This window comes from Miscanthus floridulus, chromosome 6, assembly GCF_019320115.1.
Source record: "Miscanthus floridulus cultivar M001 chromosome 6, ASM1932011v1, whole genome shotgun sequence".
NCBI classification, from domain to species: Eukaryota; Viridiplantae; Streptophyta; class Magnoliopsida; order Poales; family Poaceae; genus Miscanthus; species Miscanthus floridulus.
The window spans coordinates 31,118,513-31,127,776 of NC_089585.1; the positions used below are offsets into that span (position 1 = coordinate 31,118,513).

Sequence of the window (9,264 nt, forward strand, 5' to 3'; positions counted from 1 at the left end):
CTGGCTCCGCGCTGCTGGCCACTGCCACCTGCTACTGCGCCCATGTGAGCTCATCCGCACCATCGCTTTGCCGCATGTGGGCCTACCTCACCTGCCTTACCATCATATCCATGCCTGATGTGACGCCACGCTGCGGCCTCTCCCTTGGCTGGTGCCGTCCACTGCGGCACGTAGGGCTAAGCCGCCGTCGGCTTGTGAGTTATGGCATTGTAGCCAAACTGTTCCTGTGCGTGCTTGACTGGCTCCCCATCGCCCTATAGCATGTGCGCAATTGTGCTTCGAGTTGACAGCCGCGTCCCGCCACGACAACATCGCGCCAAGCCTTGTCGATCGTCCCCTATTCCTCTGTCGCCTTGGTCGCTCGACCCGCACTTGCAATTCTACCTGGTGGAGCTGCCTCGGTCAAATTACTTCAGTCCATAGCTTTGCGGTGTAGTCTGCTAGCCACCCGACCCCATCACATCATGATCCATGCTGTGCCATGCTCCAATTTGGAGTTTTCTTCACGCTGGGGTGTTAAGACCGCCATGGCACACGTCGATGGCAAAGTCCCAATCCAGAGCTCCTCGTGTTCAATTCGTTGCACCGCCAGCTTCGCCTCCACCTACTCATCACCCTACGCACATTTGCCTAATCGCTACCACCGTCTAGCCACCCTTGACGTAGCTTTGCCACTGCCGTGCACCACCGCACCATCCGTGCGCACGTGGCTAGCTTGGCTCGGGCTGTCTCTGGTCAAACCATCACCTTGTCTGTGTCCATGGTGAGTCCCTCAAGCTCACTAGCTACCCCAACTTCTCTGGCATTGTTGTAGCTCACCAGAACATCACTATTGTCATTGTAGGACCTCTGCCGCCATGGACCGGCCTTACTACGACGTCCCAGCTTGCGCTTTCTTTGCCCAGTGCTTCGCGTTCACTCCTAGGCTGGTATTGGCTAGCTGGCGTAACCGCCCAGTGCCAGCACCGCCACGCTGGTGCGCGCGCGTGGGGGGGGGCATGGGTATGGCCGTGGTAAAGATGGAAAAGGGGAATGACGTAGTTGTAAGATAACAGACTGGTGGAATAGTGCTCTCAGTGCTCGCGATATTATCAGGAAGGCCATGGGCGTTTTCGCAAGATGACAAGTGCGCGCAGGTCTTCCCCATCGCGGGTCATCATCGTGCAGACTGGGCCAAGCCAATCGCTCGCGGGCCGCGCGGTGGAAATTGATTTTTCATTTTTAGTGAATTAGTAAAGGCTTATTCAAATTAGTTTTGAGCTGAACTTTGATAATTTGTAGTAAATCTTATAGATGTCCAAAAATAGTGAAACAAAATTTGTTAGGTTCACAAAAATGATATCAATCTGTTAGTGTAGTTAGTTTATAGTTCGCTATGATAATGATAGGTTCATAAATTCAATTTAGAAGGCTTAGTATTATTTAGCTTAATATTTGTAGGAATTTTTGTGGCAAATTGATGATAGCTTTAGCCATGAAATTTTTATAGTAGGTTCACTAGATTATTATGTACTCACTGTAATTTTTGTAATCCTAGAGTTGGTTGATAAATAGAGTAGCTAGTACCCTTGTTTTATCATGTATAGAGTAAATCAACATTAAGAGTAAGAATATTTTTAGCTGCTAAGATAATATATGTCATGCCGCATACTTGTTAGTGGTAATAGTAGGTAACTTAGCACCTTAGTCGGTAGGACTAGCTTAGTAGCTTGATAGATGTATTTTTATTTTCAGAGTTGCTGTTGTCATATTACTAAATGTTGCATCGTCATTTCATGCATGTAGATCACGAGTTGGTAGAGTTCGTGCCTATGGATGAATAGGACTATGAGGAGGTCATTGAGGAGTACAAGGAGGAGATTCTCTTGGCCACGGAGCCGTTCATTGCTGACCTTGTTGACCCACCGCCTACCCAAGGCAAGCCCCGGTGCATAACCCCTATTTCTGAATGATCAGTGGATATATTTATGATGTGTATTTATGTTACAAGCATTTTATGGAAACTACATGCATAAATATATCTACCTATGAGTTCTACTAGTATAGGTCGATTAGCTGCTATGCTTAGGGTATCGGTAGCATGAGTAACCTGCTGTTACTCACAATAGGTGATAATTATGATCTCTCATGATAAAATGGTGGAAAGGAAAAATGGTGGCCGGGCAGGGATATGGTTTGGGTATTGGTGGGTGTAAGAGGTTGTGTCCTACGGCCAATAGGGCATAGCTTGGTTACACTTTTTCCCTGTCTGTATCGGTTAAGGACCAGCCATTGCATTGGGCTCTAGACAAGTCATAGATTTATTATCCCGAGCATGTACTTGGGTATGGGCGCAGGGAAGACTTGTTGCTCTCTTGTCATGGGTTCTAGCTCTTTCCGGACCGACTGATTGGAGGCGGGGATGGTGGAGGTCCTTGCACCACACTGAGTCTGGGACTTAGGAGTGAGGGCTTGGAGTCCAAGTTTGGATGGGGACCTAGACCCCATGACAGGAGGGTGATGGGTTGGTCCTGCTTATGCCTGGGGCACAAGCGAGGCATGTGTTTTTGGGGTACCCAGCTAGGGGCATTGATTCACGAATCGCTGGCTTTCCAATATGGCTTGTCTATGGTTTAGCATCGTAGTAAGAATTGAAAGCTGGAAGATGAAGAAATAGAACTGATTGCTCAACTTTTGCTTAAAAGTAGAATAGGCGCTTAAATAGAATGGCTAGATAACAAATTAATACAACTGTAAATAATAACATAAATAAGGACTCATTATTAGTATTGCTTTCTGCAAAAAGGAAACCAACAAACCATAAAACTTTGCATACCCCTTGGATTCGGGAAACTATTCCCACTAGTTAGATAAGTCTTGCGAGTACATTGTGTACTCAGGGTTTATTTACCCCTATTGTAGGTAATGCTTGAGGAGTACCATTGTGTAAAGGATTCTTCTAGTGGGCACAGACGGATCCTTGTTCCTTATCATTAGATATTTATTTTTATTCCACTGTTTAATATTCCACACTCTCACTTTGGAAATGTAATAATGTACTTTTTACACACTCTGGATGTATGAAATGGATTAAGTATTGTAACTCGTTCTCATTATTGGATCCTTGGGGGAAAATATGATCTTTTGGGTTCTCCCTTGGGGTGTGCCCGACGGATACCACCCGCTGTAGCTTGCTTTCGGGGTGCTTAGTGTCTGGTGGAAGACAAGGGCCTTCGTAAGTATGTTATTTTGGGCGGTTCTTCCATATCAGGTTCTTTTGTTCAACCATTATTCCAGAGTTTTATAAGTTGTCAAAATAAAAAACTCAGAGATTCCTTTGTATGATAGTCTCAAGTCTCTCATATATGTGGTATTTGTGGATCCTCACCAGGGCAATAAATGATGTTATGCCTTTTCTTCTCATAATGCTTATGTGGAGCTCATAGGAGTGGTAATTGCATGAAGATAGCATACTTGCAATACATATATTGAATAGTCAAACCTCGGATCCAAAGAGAGTTAAATCATACAATCAAATCAAGATATGCATTTGTATGGAATATGGTGGATATATATGGTGCCTAGCCTGATTCTACTATGCTCCTTGAAAACATATCTCTCATTTTAAACTTGAAAACAATTGCAAGAAAACATGGGCTGTCTTATTCATCTCATTTTTTTCAGGTAGACATCTAAGTACCCATTGTTTTAATACTTCGGACACTTTCCATTTTTTTCAATTATTCTTTCTTCTTTTTTTTATGAATAACTTTTGCATAGCACATGCCTCTTTTCTACAACAAACTTTTGAGAGATAGCAATAAGAACTTGGAGCATTTATTTGGTGGAAAACTTATGAAACATATTTTTGGTGTTTTCTCCTAGTGTAGGAGTAAAACATTTTTGGGTGGATCTAGATGGAATGCATATTTTTGCGTCTACCCCTAGTGTAGGAGTAGTGCATATGTGGGTGGTGTGTACGTGATCTTGATTTTAAGAGCATGACAAACCTCTCATAAGGTATCAACTAAGCTTGACTAAACTCAATGCAAAACAAGTAGCATATAAGTGGAAGTTTTCCTAGCCTAGATAAACATGTTTGGCTCTAGTAGGAATTCAAACTTTGTCATGTAGGATCTCATCATGTGATTTTTTTTATGTTTTTCAAAAGAAATCTCCAGAATTTAGTATCACTTGGAACAAGATAAATAGCAACTCAGACTTTCTCATATCATATTCGTCAATTACCTAGACTTAGATCAAGCATATGCTACCCACGAGTTTCAAGTTCAGAGCAAATTCTTATGTCAAATCAATCTCATCCAAAACTCAAGAGAATTTAAGGCTGAAAACTAAGTATTTGAAAGGAATTATAACAAAGCAACTATTTATCATTTCTACCATGTGAGATCATCTTCAAGTTCTATTTATTTATTGATTCTTAAAAACAAACTAAAGCACACCTTAAGCAAACTATATACACACTTTTTTATTTGGTTTCCATCATTTTTTAGATCATACCATAGAAATATATATATATATATATAAGACAAAGGCAAATTTTTATTTTATTTTCTTGGTTTTGCATTTTTTTAACTAATTCAAATTTGAAAATTAAATAAACTAAAGAAAATAATAAAATACTAGAAAGAAAACTTACCTTAGGTAAATGGGGGTTCCTCCCCCAAGCTGGGTGTTGCTATGGTCCTTCATCGAGGCGGGTGGTCAATGTGGAGATGGCGAAACAAGTAGTTGCAATTGTCATTCTCCTGTTGCTGTTGTTGCTGGATGGCGATGAGGCGTTGTTCTACTTCTTCTTGCCACTAGGAATGTTGGTGAAGAGTGTTCCAGATCTCCTGCTGGTTCTCCTTGATGGTGGTGAGCCTGGTGTTGAAACAAGCATACTCCATCCGCTACTCATGATAACTTGTGGGATGGTCATGGTAGCCACAAGCAGAGAAGGACATGCGTCCACCCTAGCGGCCAATAGAGACCTCCTCATACTATTGCTGATGGTAGTAGTCATAATTGCCGTCCTGCCATTATGCACTTGAGCCTTGATGCCAACAGCTCTCAGTGTGCTGAGGAGCGAGCTGCTCCGAACCAGCATGCTCAGGTTAGTGCATGTGGGAAGATCCCAGTCTGTATGCTAAGGAAGGTGCATCAGGGAAGGTTCTGCTTGATCAAATCCTGCATAGTTGGTGAAGGTAGGTCCTTCTAGAATGGGGTCATCACCATGGTACCGAGGCTGTGGGTTGCAAGTGATCCTTGCAAAGGCACTCCTACGAGGTGCTTGCTCTATTTTATGCAAATTAAAGACAAACGAATCTACCACATACAGACCGAGGTTCCGGTCTGGTAACGGAAACTCATTTCTATAGTCCATATACATCATGACTATTTTTCCATCCTTGCCCTTTTTTAACATGTGTGCAAGATTAAAATATCCATAATCAATAATCCTTCGGGGACTGTCAATGTATGTAATAGAAGCGTTTGCTAGTAAACCCAATTTTCTAGCTATGCACTCAACATCTCCCTTAAGTCTAGGAATTTTTGCCCATTGTGCCATCATGAATTTTACAGGCAAAACCTTCTTTCTTTTAACCATAGCATAGAGCAGTTTAATTTCATCATTCCTTACTGTGCGGAAATCATTTCTAGGAAAAAGAGAAAATCCTAGCCATTTGTGCATGAACCACAAATTGGGTGCTGAATGTCATTGGTGCGAGGGCGGTAGCAAACAATTTCTTTTGATGTCTCCCTCCAAAACTTATTCCTATCAAAATCTTGTATAGCTGAGTCTACATCAATTATGCACTGAGCAGGGACTCCTAGAAGCTCACTCGTGTTCTTCTAGGGAAAAGAAAATTCTTTCCTAAAGAACCTAAATGATACTTCTGAGTCGGTGGTTTGTAAAGTGTATAAGAATTCAATAGTCAAAAGCTTGCACCCTAACTCATCTATTTCTCATGCATCCTCCCATCGTATGGCCTTGAAAATAAGTTCCAATTCGAAGTCCATACCTATGGACCGAAGTAGGGCTGGATCAAAGGTAGGGGTGAGGATGAAATCATAGTCCTTTAGCTTCTTGTAGATGTTCTTCTCCCTATCATCCTAGAGCTTGAGCTGCTTTTCTTGTAGAAGAATGTTCCTCTCCACGAGGGATGATCGAGACGGTGCTCCAATAGCGGCAGACGGAGGATCAACCTCCATGTCGGTGCTAGCTCAGGATGAAGAACTTCTCGTTGAACGGAATGATATCGCCTGCTTGAGCTTGCCGGCGATCTTGCTCATTTTCCTGCAAAATAGACAAAAACAACACAACTTGTGGAACAGGATTAGGAAAATAAAAATGTTAGTGGTTAGCCGTCCAAAAGTCAGTCGTCTAGAGGTTAGTCGTCCGAGATTACCTAGTGAATATTCTAATCAAGATTTTGGCATGTCTTCCACCCTAATTTTTTTAATTTCCTCTCTTGATTTGGACCGCACTACCATTCTTAAACTCTATTTTCTTGCTCTAATTTCAACATCACCTCTTCCTCTCTTTCTCAAAATTTTAACACTACTCTCACACTCAAACTTTCCCACACTCTTTCTTACTCCAATACTTCTCTATTCAAGAGAATTTTAACTACGAAATTTGAAACTAGATTTTTGAACTTGGAATGGTGAAATGCAGTATGTGTGAGTGAGTTGAGCAGCTAGGAGAAGTGGTATTCATAGAAGGGAGAGGGGAGGCCACTTGGCCTAGTGGTGGGGCCAGCTAGCCCCACAAGGTGGCCAAATGGCCTCTCCATTTCCTGATGCTTCCTTTGTTTCGTGGTTAAGTAGGTGAAGTGCTCCTTTTGGTGGAAAATATCTCCTAGATGGTGCATAGTGAGGGTGGTGGAGATATGGAGGTGATGGTGGAGGTGAAGTGGAGATGGAGGTGATGGTGGTGGGCCCCATGTAGTTGTGGGTCTCGGTAACCGTATTTCTACTGTATACATGTATAAATATGCAATGCAAAAATACTTTTGTGATACTATGAAATATAAGAAGATGAATGATGGTATTTATATTTTTATGCCTCCACAGTAAATATTTCTTATGGGGTTTTTACGCTCCGTAAAAATTATTTACATGGGACTTGAAGATTTAGTATGCCATGATGAGAATTGTTTATTTCATTTTTCTAATGCAAGTTTTAAGAAGTAATATGCTGAAGTAAAAATATAATGCGAAAAGTAAATATGGATAACTACTGAGTTACCTCCCGACGAGGGTTCAGAAATTTAAGTCCACCAAACTGGACTTCTCCGTTCAGATTTATTCTTCAGGTGTATCCTTCTATCCCAGAGATGGAGACCTTGATACTTGCTTCTCATGCCATTCCAAATTGGAGCATTGTTCCGGTCTTGGCTTCAAAGCGAACCGCTCTTTCTTTCCGTTAATATGGAACTTGATCTCTCTGGCTCCGACATCAATGTGCGTATTTGTAGTGCTCAGGAAGGGTCTCCCAAGAATGAATAGTGTCTTCATGTCCTCCTGCATGTCAAGTACCACAAAATCTACAGGGAAAAAAGAAATTTCATATTTTACCAGAATATTCTCAGCGATTCCTGTAGGGTAGCGGACCAATTGGTCGGCTAGTTGCAAACACATCGATGTTGGTGTGAGTGTGGAATGGTTGAGCTTGTCAAAGACCTTCTTGGGCATGACACTAACACTTGCTCCAAGATCGCATAACGCATTCTCAAAGTTCTGGCTCCTGATCGAACAATCGATAGTGGGGCATCCTGGATCCTTCTTCTTGACAGGTGAAGTGTTTAGGATGGCCGCACTACACTTCTCCATTAACTTGATTACCTCAGTGGAGGGCAGTTGTCTCTTATTGTTGAGGAAATCTTGGAGATACTTCGCGTAGGTAGGCACCTGTATGGCATCTAGCAACAGAATATTGATATATAGCTTTTGAATTACCTCTACAAACTTACCAAACTGCTCATCCATTTTGGCTTTTCTATTTCTGTGTGGAAATGGTAGGAAGGTTGTGTCATGGAAATCTCATTGTAACTCTTGCTCTTGTGGCCCATTTTCTTCGTCGTCCTTCTTCTCCACTTCCTACACTACCACTGGTGACTAACTTCACGAGTAGACTTGCCACCTCTTGTGGTTATGGCATTGACCTTCTCAAGGTTAGTGGCAAAAGGCAGAGTAGCGGCCAATTGGGCTAATTGAGATTCTATCTTTTTATTATAGTTAAGTTGGTCTTGTATGGCAGAAGAAAAACTATCCATTTTAGTATTTATATTTTCTAGGACCTTATCATTAAAAGCAAGCTTTTTAGAAATATTCTCACTAATCCAAGCTTGTTCTAAGATTAAGTCTCTTAAGGATGGTTGCTTGGGATTATAAGAATTATAATAATTACCTAGGTACTTACCTTGGTAAGTTGACCGTTGTTGTTGTTTCCATCCTTGTCTCTGTTGTTGTAGAGCAGAGTTGTTGATGATGATGTTTGCATCCTCTTGATATTCAGGGAATTCAACCCCCAAATATTCTCCACATGTGTTTTGAGCATTGAAAGCATCTTGAATGGACTGACGATCTTTCTTGTAACTATCTCGCTGTTCGAGCCAATTCAACAGTGCATCCATCTTGGTTGACAGTGCACACACCTCTTCTGGTACTTCTTTACTCTTATTGCATGATTGAATATTACATGTTGACTAGCCTTGATGAGAGGCTATCTTTTCCATAAGAGTTTCAGCTTTTCCAAGGGTGAGTGACATAAATGATCCTCCAGCAGTGGCATCAAGTTGTTCATGAGCTTTCTGAGTTAATCCATGGTAGAAACTTTGCATGAGCAACGAATCTTCCATTCTATGATGAGGGCAATCTAAAACATTTCTTAAAAATGTTCCCATGCTTCTGGAATGGTCTCTCTTTTCTACTATTTAAAGTTTGAAATCTTTCCTCTTAAGGCATTGGTGTTGCCTACAAGGAAAAACTTATTTAGGAAGGCCTTTGAGCACTTTGCCCATGTATTGATATTATCCTTGTTGGTGTAGAACCATTGCTTCGCTCTTCCCACAAGTGAGAGTGGAAAGAGGCAGAGTAGTACGATGTCTTGAGAAACATCCTTGATGACGACCGTGCTACTTATCTCTAGGAAATTCTAAAGATGAGCACTAGCATCTTCATGTGCCTTTCCACTGAATGGGGTAGCTTGCACCATTTTGATGAGGCTTGGCTTGAGCTCAAACTCAAGATTATTGGTTTTGAGTGTTGGTCTAGTGT

The 9,264-nt window shown here is 41.8% G+C and overlaps 1 non-coding gene across 1 annotated transcript; it reads left to right on the forward strand.

Annotated features, from left to right (window-relative positions):
* The first annotated feature begins 8,844 nt into the window (after positions 1-8,844).
* Positions 8,845-8,950, forward strand: LOC136461986 (small nucleolar RNA R71). Its single transcript, XR_010760518.1, has one exon. It is a non-coding gene; the product is annotated as a small nucleolar RNA R71 (small nucleolar RNA).
* The last annotated feature ends 314 nt before the right edge of the window (positions 8,951-9,264 follow it).